This window comes from Sciurus carolinensis, chromosome 1 (assembly GCF_902686445.1).
Source record: "Sciurus carolinensis chromosome 1, mSciCar1.2, whole genome shotgun sequence".
NCBI classification, from domain to species: Eukaryota; Metazoa; Chordata; class Mammalia; order Rodentia; family Sciuridae; genus Sciurus; species Sciurus carolinensis.
Genome location: NC_062213.1, coordinates 79,446,630 through 79,459,395, shown reverse-complemented (window position 1 = coordinate 79,459,395; position 12,766 = coordinate 79,446,630). Strand labels below are relative to the sequence as shown.

The 12,766-nt window shown below is 37.8% G+C and overlaps 1 pseudogene; it reads left to right on the top strand.

Annotated features, from left to right (window-relative positions):
• The first annotated feature begins 8,155 nt into the window (after positions 1 to 8,155).
• LOC124984273 (NADH dehydrogenase [ubiquinone] 1 beta subcomplex subunit 9-like) lies at positions 8,156 to 8,661 on the top strand (annotated as a pseudogene).
• The last annotated feature ends 4,105 nt before the right edge of the window (positions 8,662 to 12,766 follow it).

Genomic DNA, 12,766 nt, shown 5'->3' with positions numbered 1-12,766 from the left:
TGTGAACTTGTTATCCTCCTGTCCTTTGAGTAGATGGGATTACAGGCATATACTACCACATTTGGCTTCTGTTTTTCTTTTTTTAGCATTTTATAAATAATGGAATAATATTGAATTTACTCTTATGTCTGACTTCTTTTGCTCAACAATGTTCTTGAGATTAAGCCATATTAATGAGTATTTCAGTTTTTCTTTTCATTTTATTGCAAGACGAGATTCCAGGGTATAGAAGTACCATAATTTGTTTAGACACTCATCAGATGATGAACATCAGGGTTTGCAGATTTGACTAGTAAAAATAAACATAAAGTTTTATTGCAAAATTATTACAGGACATACACTTTTATCTGTTTCAGATAAATTATATTAAAAGTAGTATTGTATGAACTGCAATATATGTTATAATGTTATATATATATAACACTTTAGAAACTGCCAATCTATTTCCTAAATCATTGTACCATTGTACACCCCACTACCAGTAAATGAGAGTTATAGTTACTTCAAGTCCTTATCAACAGTTGGTTTTTATATCCAAGTTTTAGCCTTTCAAATGGACATGTGGTGGTATAATGACAACAGCAACAACAATAACAATATAATAATAATAATTTGTATTTCTCTGATAACTAAAGATATTGAGCATTTTCCATGTGATTATTTTCCATCCCTGGGTTTTCTTTTTATGTGTCTACTCAAATTTTCTTCATACTTCTTTTCAGGTGAGTTGTTTATTTTCTTCTTAGTAGTGAGTCAGGAGCATTTTGTATATTCTGAATACAAGCGTTTTGTCTCATATTTGTATTGTAAGTATTTTTGCCAATCTGTGACTTGCCTTTTTATTTCTTGATGTTATCTGTTAAAGAAAACAAGTTTTAGATTTTGTTAATGTCTAATTTATGAATTTTGTGGTTTGGATTTTGTGTCTTAAGAAATCTTTACCTAACCAAAGTTCAAATTTATTTTTTCCTATTTTTTAATAGAAATTTTATAATTTTAGGTTTTACATTTGTTTATAATCAATTTTAAGTTAATTTTTATATGTGGGTCAAGTTTCACTGTTTTTTTCATGTGACTTTACTGTAGGTCTTCTGCTTTTTCCATATAAATTATACCCATCAGTTGGTCAGTTTTTTCAAACTAATCTTTTAGGGTTTAACATTAAAAATGAGCTAAGCCAAAAAGTCAATTTGAGAAGAATTAGCATTCTAACAAGATTGAATCTTCCAATTCATGAGCATCTCTCTCCATTTACTTAGGTTTCCTTTGAGTTTTGTGTTTTTCAGTATTTAAATCTTACCCATAGTTTGTTGGATTTATTCCTAAATATGTTTTCATATACTATTAAAATTGATAGGGTACTTTAAATTTCAAATTTTAATTATTTGGAAATGTAGTTACTTTTAAAAAAATGATCTTGCATGCTATGATTTTGTTAGCTCATTTAGTTCTAGTAGTTTTTTGTACATTATTTGAGATTTTATTTGTAGATAAGCATGTCATCTGTAAATCAACAGAACTTTAATCACCTTTTCAAATTCATAAGCTTTTGTTTCTTTTTCTTGTCTTATTGCATTGGTTAGGGCCTTCTGCACTGCTAAAAAGGAGAAACAATTGAATCTTCCTTCCTTGTATTGTGTTATGACTCATTGGTAAGTCACTTCCTAAGAGGGTAAATATGCATTTTTCTATTTCTAGGATCTGCCTCAATTACACTCATATTTAGAGGCAATCAAACACTTGACTAGAGAAGAGGGAAGAGTGAATTTTTGTGGTTCAGGAGAAGAGAAGGTGAATAACTTAATACTTATGATAACTCTTCTCCTGGGAGTGGACCCCTGCTGATTATGAGTCCCTGATGGATAGACTACAAATATGTCTTTGGGACAGTTTGACTCAGAAGAGAATGGCCATTTCTTTAACTAAGAGGATGGGACTTTAAGCTACAATGTAGACAATGTAATGAGAAACTCTGAAGCAATATGGTTTTGAGGAGATGGAGGCATGCAGGGGGAGCATCGACTTTCCAAAGTCCCTGTCAACATGTACTAGAATCAGGCAGGTCAGCCTTTGCTTTGGACAAAGGGAGGACAGCATCCAATGACAATCCTGTGTGGCAGAGGTCTAATAATTCCAGTGGCTGTGGTTTGAGAGATGCCAGAGTCTTGGAGTCTTGGACCGCTTGGGATAAGATGTTAGAAGAATCTCTGTTTGGATTGCATAAAACCCTGAAGTTCTTAGATGATCAAGAAAAGGATAAGAGAGAGCTCCTAGGAGGTTTAAAATGTACTTTCCACCAGTCACAGCAATGTGCATTCTGATCAGTTTTAATTTTATGAAGTAGAATAAATGAAGTATACTTGAATTCCAAGGATTTATATAAAGACAAGTTGAAATTATAGTTTTTTTTTTTTTGGTACCAGGGATTGAACCCAGGGGTGCTTAACCACTGAACCACATCCCCAGTCCTATTTATTTATTTATTTATTTATTTATTTATTTATTTTTTGGTGCTGGGGATTGAACCTAGAGCCTTGTGCATGGGAGGTAAGCACTCTACCAACTGAGCTATATCCCCGGCCCTTATTTTATATTTTGAGACAAGATCTTGCTCAGTTGCTTAGGCCCTCACTAAGTTGTTGAGGCTGGCTTCACACTTGTGACCCTCCTACCTCAGCCTCTCAAGCTGAGGGATTACAGGGTTGTGCCACCCTCCCAGCTACAGATTGAGATTGTAGAGACTCATGAAAATTAAACTAAAGCGTTTGAACTTTAATTCAGCACAGAATCATTTATTTTTCTTTGAAAAGAAAACATGGACTTGTAAAGGGTGCCATGAGCAATGGTGTACTTGTGCTCTACTATTCTCCCAGGTATAGGAAATTACATGGGTGTAGAAACACGGGAGATGGAGCAGGTAGTTCCTCTGCTTGAAAGACTGGCCAATTTGCATGTCTGGAATGGAATGGAGCCTAAGGTATACAGCAACACCGCGGCTGCTGGTTAAGAGACCCAGACACTTTTTATTAAGAACTTTCCTACAATGAGTTAAAATTAAGGTGAATATCTGAGCATATTTCCACTCTTTTTCTTATCAGATTAAAATCCATGTTAGTGGGTATTTCTTAGAGTTATCAAGGGAATAGACTTATTGTTCATGCAGAGGGTGGCAGCTCCATTTGCCAGGGAGAACCTATTTAAGAACCCCACAGTCTTGGGCTCTTTCCAAGGCATTGTAAAATTGCTTTACAGTGTCTGATTTACTTTAAAACTTCTTGTTATTGCAGTTTAAAAACAAAATTTATCCTGCACACATCCTGTTTAAAACAGAATTTTCTCCTCTGTTAGGTAGAGATAAAGAATGCAAGAATGGGCACTTTATAGCATTGGTTGCACCTTGATATTAGATGAAAATGGGCCCTGGTGCTTTTAATTATCAGATTGATGGCCAAATGGGGCACAAATCAAATATACATTGGAAAGTGTAATTCTGTTATGACTTGAATAAGTTTTTTGTATTTTTATTTTTTCCGTTTTTTATTGGTGTGTTCTATTTGTATATGATGGTGGGGTTTGTTTTTATATATTTGTACATGCATACAATATCACAATATAATTTGGCCATATAATTCTCCAGTATTTGTCTTGAATAAGTTCTAACAAGTATAAATGGAAAGAAAATCCATTTTTCCTTCTCCCCCCCAACTTCATTCATTTTCTTTACTTTTTTTCTGCTTTAGAAGTATACATTTTATGTACAGAATCATGATGCTATTTCAACATTTAGAGAATTTAGAGGTTGAGTAGCTCTCTCTCTCTCTCTCTCTCTCTCTCTCTCTCTCTTCCTTTTTTCAAAACAGGGTCTCACTGTGTTGCCCAGGATCAAACTCTTAGGCTAGAGTGATCCTCCTGCTTCAGCCTCCCAAGTAGCTGGGACTATAGGCATGTGCCACACTGCCTAGTAGAGGTTGGAGGTTTAACATTTTTAATCCAAAAATCCAAAAGGCAAAATGCTCCAAAAATCCAAAATGCAAAATGCTCCAAAAATCTAAAATGTTTTGAGGGTTGACATGAAGTTCTAAGTGGAAAATTCCACACACAAGTGGAAAATGCCAACCTTGTGACCTCATGTGATAGCTCATAGTTAAAACTCAGGGACACTAAAAATTGTACAAAATTTCATTCTGACAATGTGTACATAAAACAGGAACGAATTTTGTTTTAGACTTAGGTCCCATCCCTAACACAGCTCATTACATATGTAAATATTTCAAAATCTGCAAAAATTTGATATTGCAAACAATTCTAGTCCTGAGCATTTCAGGTAAGGGCTACTCAACTCTCCTATTTTCTTTCAGAAGACAGCAGCATACTCCTTATGCTGCATGGTATACTGGAGGATGGCACCTCTTCCCATCCATCATGGGGAAATAAGCACGTAGAGCAGCACCTCCTTGCTGAGCAACCCAGGTAGACTGGTGGTGGGGGTGTGGGGTGTGGGTGAGGATCTCTTGGGCAGCACATTTTTCTTCCTTTGTAATTTTATAGTAGATTTATGTCTTTTTGGGAAAAAAATGTACATACTGACCAAAGCTCTCATTAATGTTATATATGTGTTTCCTTCAAGTCATGAAAAGATGAAGGCAGAAGGCTCCCTGCACTGTGCCTGGAACCCTGGGCATCTGGTCCATGTCTTCACAGTTTCCAAGTCTGCTTGTAGAATAGGAGTCAGGCTTTCCAGTGGTAAATCTTTGAAAGAATGAAGTTCCTATGTACTGGCTCAGGAGATCACCCTATTTAAGTGGTTAACACTGAGGAAAAGGAAACCTCAAAAGGAATAATATTTTGTTGGGAGTCTACAGTCCACATCCTTTTTCCTCGGGTTGGGGTGTAGCTCAGTGGCAAAGTGTCTGCCTTGCATTGGCAAAGCCCTGGATTTGACCTCCAATTTCAAAAAAGACCAAAAAAAAAAAAAAAAAAAAAAAAAGGAGCTTTTTCTTCCCTCATATCCTTTCTCTTCCCCCTCCCCTTGTCTCTTTTCTTTTCTTTTTCAGTTCTGATCTAACCTAGGACCTCACATATGCTAGACAAGTGCTCTACTACTGAGCTATACCCCCAGCACACTCCAAGAGTTTTAATACTGATTGGCCTTGACTGAGGGCCACTGAACTGTGATGAGTACTAGATTTGCTTCCTTTTTAGGTCTTATCTTTTCTTAGGTAACCCCTAAGAAATTGCCAATCTTGTGCAGAAGATCAACATACTTTTCATTCTGGAAATAGAACTTCTTCCTGAGAGTGACTTCTTTCACTTGCCCTCACCCATTTCTCCCTGTTGCTTTCTGTGCCTCCCCCTGAGCTTACCCCATCTCTTGGCTTCTCTGGGAGGACTCTATGACTTTGATCTAGAAGGTCTTTCTCTGCCCTGTGCATCTGTCTTTTCTGGTCATTACATTCATTGGTCAGGTGCTAGAGAAGCTTCTGGTTGTAGGTAAACACTGAAACTCCTCTGGCTTTGTACTATCTCTGGTCTCAGGGCAGAGGCTTCCTGTCCCATGTGAATTCCCTTTAAAACCATTAATCAAAATGGTGTCACTTGCTGTTTCAAAATTAGTTTTCCTTGTAGGAATTATGACTAAGTATTGAATGCTTCTCTAGTCAGATAATTTATCCAGCAAAATGACCATCACTCTCTTTTCTTTCTTTCTTTTTTTTTTTTTTTTTAATTTTTCTTTTTGTGGTGCTGGGGATTGAACCCAAGGCCTTGTGCTTGCAAAGGCAAGCACTCTACCAACTGAGCTATCTCCCAGCCCTGATTTCTTTTCTGATGACAGATTTTCTCCCTAGCTAGTCCCACAACCAATCATACTCATCATTTAGACTTTCTGACTTAGTTTCCTCATCAACTAAGGAATTTTCTTTCTTTTATATCTGTTCCACCCAAGTTTTGGTCTTCTATACTCTTTAAATGTTAAAATTTATAGTTTTAATGATAATTTTGATTCTGATTCCATGTAATAGAAAGTAAAAATCAAATTTTCTCAGTCAGCAGCGATCTTATTGAATTACATAACTAAAATGTTTAGAAACAATAGTTTCAGGCATGATTGGATCTAGGGACTCAACAATATTCCCAGGATCAAATTTTTCTCTTTCCAATTTTTTCATTGGCTCTGATTCCTTGGTGGTAGACCCATTTTTAGATTTCATGTGGAGGTAAGATGATTGAAATGGCTTCAGTACCTATGTGTCATGGAATTTGGATTCCAAGTCCAGGGAAAATGACTGCCTCTTTCATGGAGTTTCCAGTAAAATGTTCCATGTGTTTTATGTACTGTGGTCACATGTTGGTCACTGAACCAAGTACTAAACAGGGGAATTATTTCTCTGGTCAGTATTTCAGTATTGCAGAAAAGGATGTGGACTGATAGTTGAGGGAGTAGGTGATCTTCCAGAAAGAATTCAGGTATAATGGCCAGAAGAAGAGCAAATACCCAGAAGCAAACAAAGCAAAAACAAATTAGGTATTACAAATCCAGGAAGAGGGATTACATTTTAATAGTGAAGTTCAAAATGGTGAAATTTGAATAATAGTTTTAATAGTGAAGTGGTTTTATTTCATATTTATTTATTTATTTATTTAGGTACCAGGAATTGAACCCAGGGGCACTTAACCACTAGCTATGTCTCTAGTCCTTTTTTACATTTTATTTAGAGAGAGAGTCTGGTTGAATTGCCTAGGGCCTCCCTAAATTGCTGAGGCTGGCTTTGAACTTGCAATTCTCCTACTTCAACCTCCAGAGCCACTGGGATTGTAGGCATGCGCTACTGTGCCTGGCAATAGTGAAGTTTTAATAATGCACTTAAAAGTCACAGGGTCAGTAACTGAGCTAGACCTTGACATCAATCATTTCAACTCTGGTGCACTAAAAGACTATGCTTTGCTGCCATCCTCAAGGAGTGGTTTAGGACAACAGTTTAGGAACTTTTCTTTCATCAGTCTCTCATAAAACATAGCTTTCAAGATGGTTGCCTGTGTTTCAGATTTGAAAAAATCCATTTAGAATCAGAGAAGCCAAGAAATGGGCTCTTCATTAACTTTGAGGCCCTTGCTAGGGTGGTAGAGAAAAGCAGCAGTATGGAGTAGGGTAGGGTGGGAAGGGGTGGGGAGGACAGATCTTTGTTTAATTGATCTAAGTTTTATCCTATCCTGCTACAGTCAACGACTTTTGCATTCTGAAATAAAATACAGTCTATCCTCCATATCTGGGTTCTGCATCCCCAGATTCAACCAACTGAGGATTTAAGGTATTTGGAAAAAAAAAAAAAGGGAAAGACAAATGGTGTCTATAACTGAACCTGTAACAGATTATTTTATTATTATTCCCTAAACAACATAGTGTAGCAACTATTTACATAGTATTTATATTGTGTTAGGCATTAAAAATGATCTAGAGATGATTTAAAGCATATGGGAGTAGGTTATGTGAAAATATGACATTTTGTATAAGAAACTTGAGCATCCTCAGATTTTGGTATTCATGGGAGTGGGAGAATCCTGGAACAAATCCCCTGCAGATATGAAGGGACAATTATAAATATGTACAATGGACTATTATTCAGTATTTAAAGGAGGAAAATTCTGACAGATGCTAAACATGGATGAAACTTGAGGACTTTATGCTAAAGTAAAACAGACCAGTCACAAAAAGACCAATAATGTAAGATTTCACTTACATGTGACAAGCTATCATCATCATCACAAGATGATCTCTTTCTGACACAGGATATAACTCAGGGATTTGAGGTACTGGCATTGGTGGGGAGGAGGGAGGAAAGACACATTTTCTCTTGACATCTTAGAGTAGAGCAGGAGGAAAAGCAGATAGTGAATTGTGTGTCTAGAAGATAAGTTGGGGTGATGATAAAGGTATCTGAGGAGCTCAAAACTAATGGCATTAGTTCTGTACATGAAGTAGAAAGGAGGCTTCTGCTGAAAGTGAGGGTAGTATGTGAGAAACATGGGTGTAAGAAAATTGCTCTGCAGTCAGCCCTCACAGCCACCAAGGAGAGTGAGGCATCCTGTTCAGTGCCCACTGCCTGTCCGACTCACCAGAAGAAGTGTTGCAGCCTTTAATTGGGTGTTATACCACCTCAAGTTGTGGTGTGTCCCCTGGGACAAATATTGGTACTTTGTTTGTTTGATGAGAGCCTGGTTTGAAGAACATAGGAATGAAAATGATATGATGAAGGCCACCCAGCTGTTGAGGGAGGCAGAATAATTTTGGCCCAATCAACACCCGTATAGATCTTCCATGACTCTCCCGGGGGCACCTCCTATGGAAGATATGAGTGCTACAAGATTCTGGAAAGGTGCTTAGATTGCTGGCATCCTTCTGAAAAGGCAGTGTATCCTGATTGCTTTGCCAAGAGAGAGCAGTGGAAGAAACTGCGAAGGGAAAGCTGGGAGCAAGAGGTTACGCAGCTGCAGGAGGACACCCCACCTGATGGTCCTAAAACTGAAACTTTGCCTCCTGCCAGGAAGGATGGTGATCTGCCCTTACTATGGTGGCACTTTGTGTCCGGACCTCAAGAGTGGCCTATGGAGAGAGAGAGAAGAGACATACAAGTATCTCACTATTCATGCTTGCAAGTGAAATAAGTTATAGAACATACACACTCTTGCCCTAATAAAAATAACTAAATATGGTTTGGTATGACTGAGGTGTCCTTCTATCTGAAGAGAATTATGATGCCAAGTGACTGTGCAATGTCTTTGTTTCTTATCACTTATGCCATGTAAAGAAAATTAGTCAGATGTATAATAAATCTTATCTTTTTTCCAGTACTGAGGGTTGAACCCAGGATTGTTCCAGTGAGCTATATCCCCAGCCCTTTTTATTTTGAGACAGGGTCTCACTAAGTTGCTGAGGCTGGCCACGAATTTGCAAATCTCCTGCCTCAACCTCACAAGTAGGTGGGAATATGGGTGTGTGCCGTTGCATCCAGCTGTAATAACTCATATTGATAGCATGTTATCATTTAGGGAAAACTTTGCAGCACAACCAGATAGAAATTTTACTTTGAGGACTCAGTTGAAGGCTAAATTAACTGTCGTGACTGGAAAAAATATACAAAGCTAGAAGAAATACTTAGAACTTAAAAATACTTTTTTGATTTTCTAAGGATTCTATTAGTGGGATTTAGTTTTTATGTAAAGGAAAACTCTCCCTAATAAAGGGCAGTCTACAAATAGGAAAAAAAAAAAAAAAAGAAATAAAGAAAATTGCTTTGGAATGTAACGTAAACTCACACATGAAGCAATGGGTCCTAGTTTTGGACAATTCACCTAGTGAGACTTAACCAAAACACGGATTCTTGGGCTCCTGAGTCAGAATCCCTATGTTAGATAATAAATCTCCATTTGGCTTTATTGTAACCAGCCTATATCTGTATGTTTGAGGAGGCACTGTGCTAGATAGTCATGGAGGAACCAAATAAAAATATAAAAATGCCAATGGCAGCAGTGTGGATCACCTAGAAGGCTGGGTGTTGATACAGTTCTTCTGAAACAAATGACAGTTGGTAAGTGAGAACAGTGAGCTGAAAATAATTTTAATGACTTGCATATAGCAGAAAAGATGATTTCTTTGCAAAATAATTGAAGCTACCATATTTGGAACTCTTTATAGAAATGGGTTGGCTGATAAGAAGCACTGATATGGGGAAAAAATGGGGGAAGGATGTTAAGCTGACTTTCTCCTATATAATGAACATAATTAGAATAGTGTCTTTTTAAAATTTTTTTTAGATATTGACAGACCTTTATTTTGTTCATTTATTTATGTGTGGTGCCAAGAATCGAACCCAGTTCCTCATGCATGCTCGGCAAGTGCTCTACCATTTAGCCACAACCACAGCCCTAAAACAGTGTCTTAATATTAATATTTATTCCACTAAACAGTCATGAGTAGGTTTCTGTGCCTTGCTTTCTTCTAACCAGGTTAAAATTAAGAGTGACCAGTATTTAAGTTTGGAGCTTCATTTAAAATTTCCTCCAGGTCAGAGGGGGTTCTGGAGCAAGCCCTTTTATTTTAAGACCTGTGATTCCATTTCTGTGTAGAAGAATAAAAAGAGCCTGGCCTTCATCATTTCCCATGGAGTTTAGGACTCCCTGAGAAGTCACATTCAAATACTTACAAATTAAACCTTTTGTTAAGAAGTCCTGGGAAGGGGGTGTTTCAGTGGAATTGGGTGAGGTATAAAGTTAGATCCTTATTCCCTTTGCTTTTGTTCTCTTGGATAGTGCTCTAATTCTATTTATCTGAAAGCATTTTATCATCTGTTTTTGTGATGTCAGGCATGGATTGATAAAGCTTGGATTTTAGAATGTACGTAATCGTAGCCTTCCTGGACACGGAGTTACTTTTCATCTGGAGCTTTTAACTCACAGCCTGAGGATGACCTTCTGAGAGCAAGTGAAATTCCTCCCAAGTTGGACGCCAAGTTCCTGTGTATCTTTTTCTAGGGGAGAAGACTCAGTCGTTTCCTTAGATTTTTCAAAGGGGCCTTTAGCCTCAAAGCGATTAAAAAAAAAAAAAAAAAAAAAAACTAGAAAATCTTGATGTGTAATCCCAGTTCTCTGCAGGAATTTGACAGTGCTAATCGGTAGTCACTGGATTGATTACAAGGTGCTCCACATGTGAACAATAGAATAGAAGGTCATCAGATGAGACCTGGGAGGGTGGACCTCCCCACTTTGTGTCTAAGGGCTGCTTGGACTGGTTCCCTCTCTCTTGATAATGCCTCTGTTCCTCATTTTGAAATGTGGGCTGCTAAAGAGGTTGAGGAAAGGTACTGAACTAGGAGTGGCCCTCACAGATGTTGCAATGTAAAGAGGGGTCATGACTCAGATGACCCTCCATCCAAGTGTGTCGCATCAAGCCATGCTTGGACATCGAATCAAGTGGTTTTGAAAGCTGAGAGTGATAGTCTTTGAGACTAATACTCTTTTCATGTTGGGTTATCTTGCAACCTGAAGGAGGCTACATAAAGGAATTGTCTTGATAGTGACATGATAATTGTTTTTATGAGACTATATACTTTTTCCTCGGTGCTTATAAATTACTTTAGAATACTCCTATTCCTGTTCCTTTGTATACTAAGCATGAATAGTTATGTCTGGGGAAGAGAAGGACAAAGGAAATAATTTTTGAGTATCTGGTGTATGTAAAGGATTGTCTTAGATGATTTCTTGTGGTAGTTTATTTTATCCACAAGCAGCTCTGTGAAATAGTGTCATGCCTGTTTTATAGATGAGAAGATGAGTTCCAGAATTGCCTAGTGACAGTAGACTTGTGAATGTCCTCTTGAGACTCAAGGCCAGGACTCTGATGCAGTTTCCAGGTGATTTACATCTGTCACATATCGCCTGAGCCGGAGGTGCTGTGGGGTTAAGACCATGAGACTTCTCTATCCATCTTCTCTGCTACTGCTTGTCTAATTACTCTCTCTCTCTCTCTCTTTCTCTCTTTCTCTCTCCCTCTCTCTCTCTCTCTCTCTTTCCTGTCCTCTTGCCTTCACATCCTCAAGTATTCCCTAATCAAAAAAACAAAACAAAACAAACAAACAAACAAACATAAAAACCACATACATGCCCCCCCCCAAAAAAAAAACATCTTTTAAACCTACCTCTGTCCTTTCTAAGTAGATGGACTATTTTTCTTTCCTTAAGACTGACTGTAAAAAGTTGCTTTGACTTTGTCTTCAGGTTCTCATTTATATTCCCTCCTCATCCTGGCTTCTCAAAGACCATGGGAAATTCTGAATTGTCAGCTTATCAACAGCCAGAGGACTGACTTGATCTGGAAAGAAGAATGTCTTTGAGAAGATTGTAGAAGACTGAGAAGTAGTGAAAGGATGAAACCAGAAGTGGTCATCAAGGTTCACATGGATCTGAGCAAGAGGGCAAGCCTTCTCAGAGCAAGCTGTGAGTTCACCAGAAAAGCAAAAGTGCATGTATGAAGTTCAAATGCAACAGAGGCATGGTCTCTGCCAAATTTCTTGTGACCAATGAGATCCTCCACCCTGCTCTATGAGTGTTATTTTCCTGACAAGTCCCAGAAGTCATTGCTCTTCCAATTGCTTGTCAACATGTTCTTTGGTCTTGTGGATTTTATTCCCACCTGTGTGCAGACCAAAAAATAGCCACAGACTCAAAGATTTCTTGAACTCTTTTTTGCACATCCCCTCACCTCTGCTACTCTGTTCCATAAATTTCAATCTTCTCAACCTCCCAAGTTCCAATCCCCCTTTCTCTAACTCAACATAACTGCTGGACTCTACCTGAATTTTCTTTTTATATGTTTTTGTAGTATTTTACAACAGCTGACATATTATTCATTTATTTTTTGATCTCTCCCTGGTAGGAACTAACATCTACAAGGGCAGTTATTATCATTTATTTGAATTACTATGATATTTTCAGCTTTGAGCCTAGGGTTTGGCCTAAAACAGGCCCTTAATGAATACTGACACATTTTGCACAATGATGTATTGGTCAACAAAAGCCATCTTGGTTTGTGTAAGCACATACTGTGATGTTCACACAATGAAGAATCACTTAAGGATGCAATTCTCAGAATGTGTACCCATCACTGAGTGGTACATGATTCCATGAAATGATTTATGAATGCCTGAAAAGAGAAAAGTTGGTTGGTAACCTTTCTGCTCCTCTGACTCATTTTTATTCAGGTCATTGTGGGAGA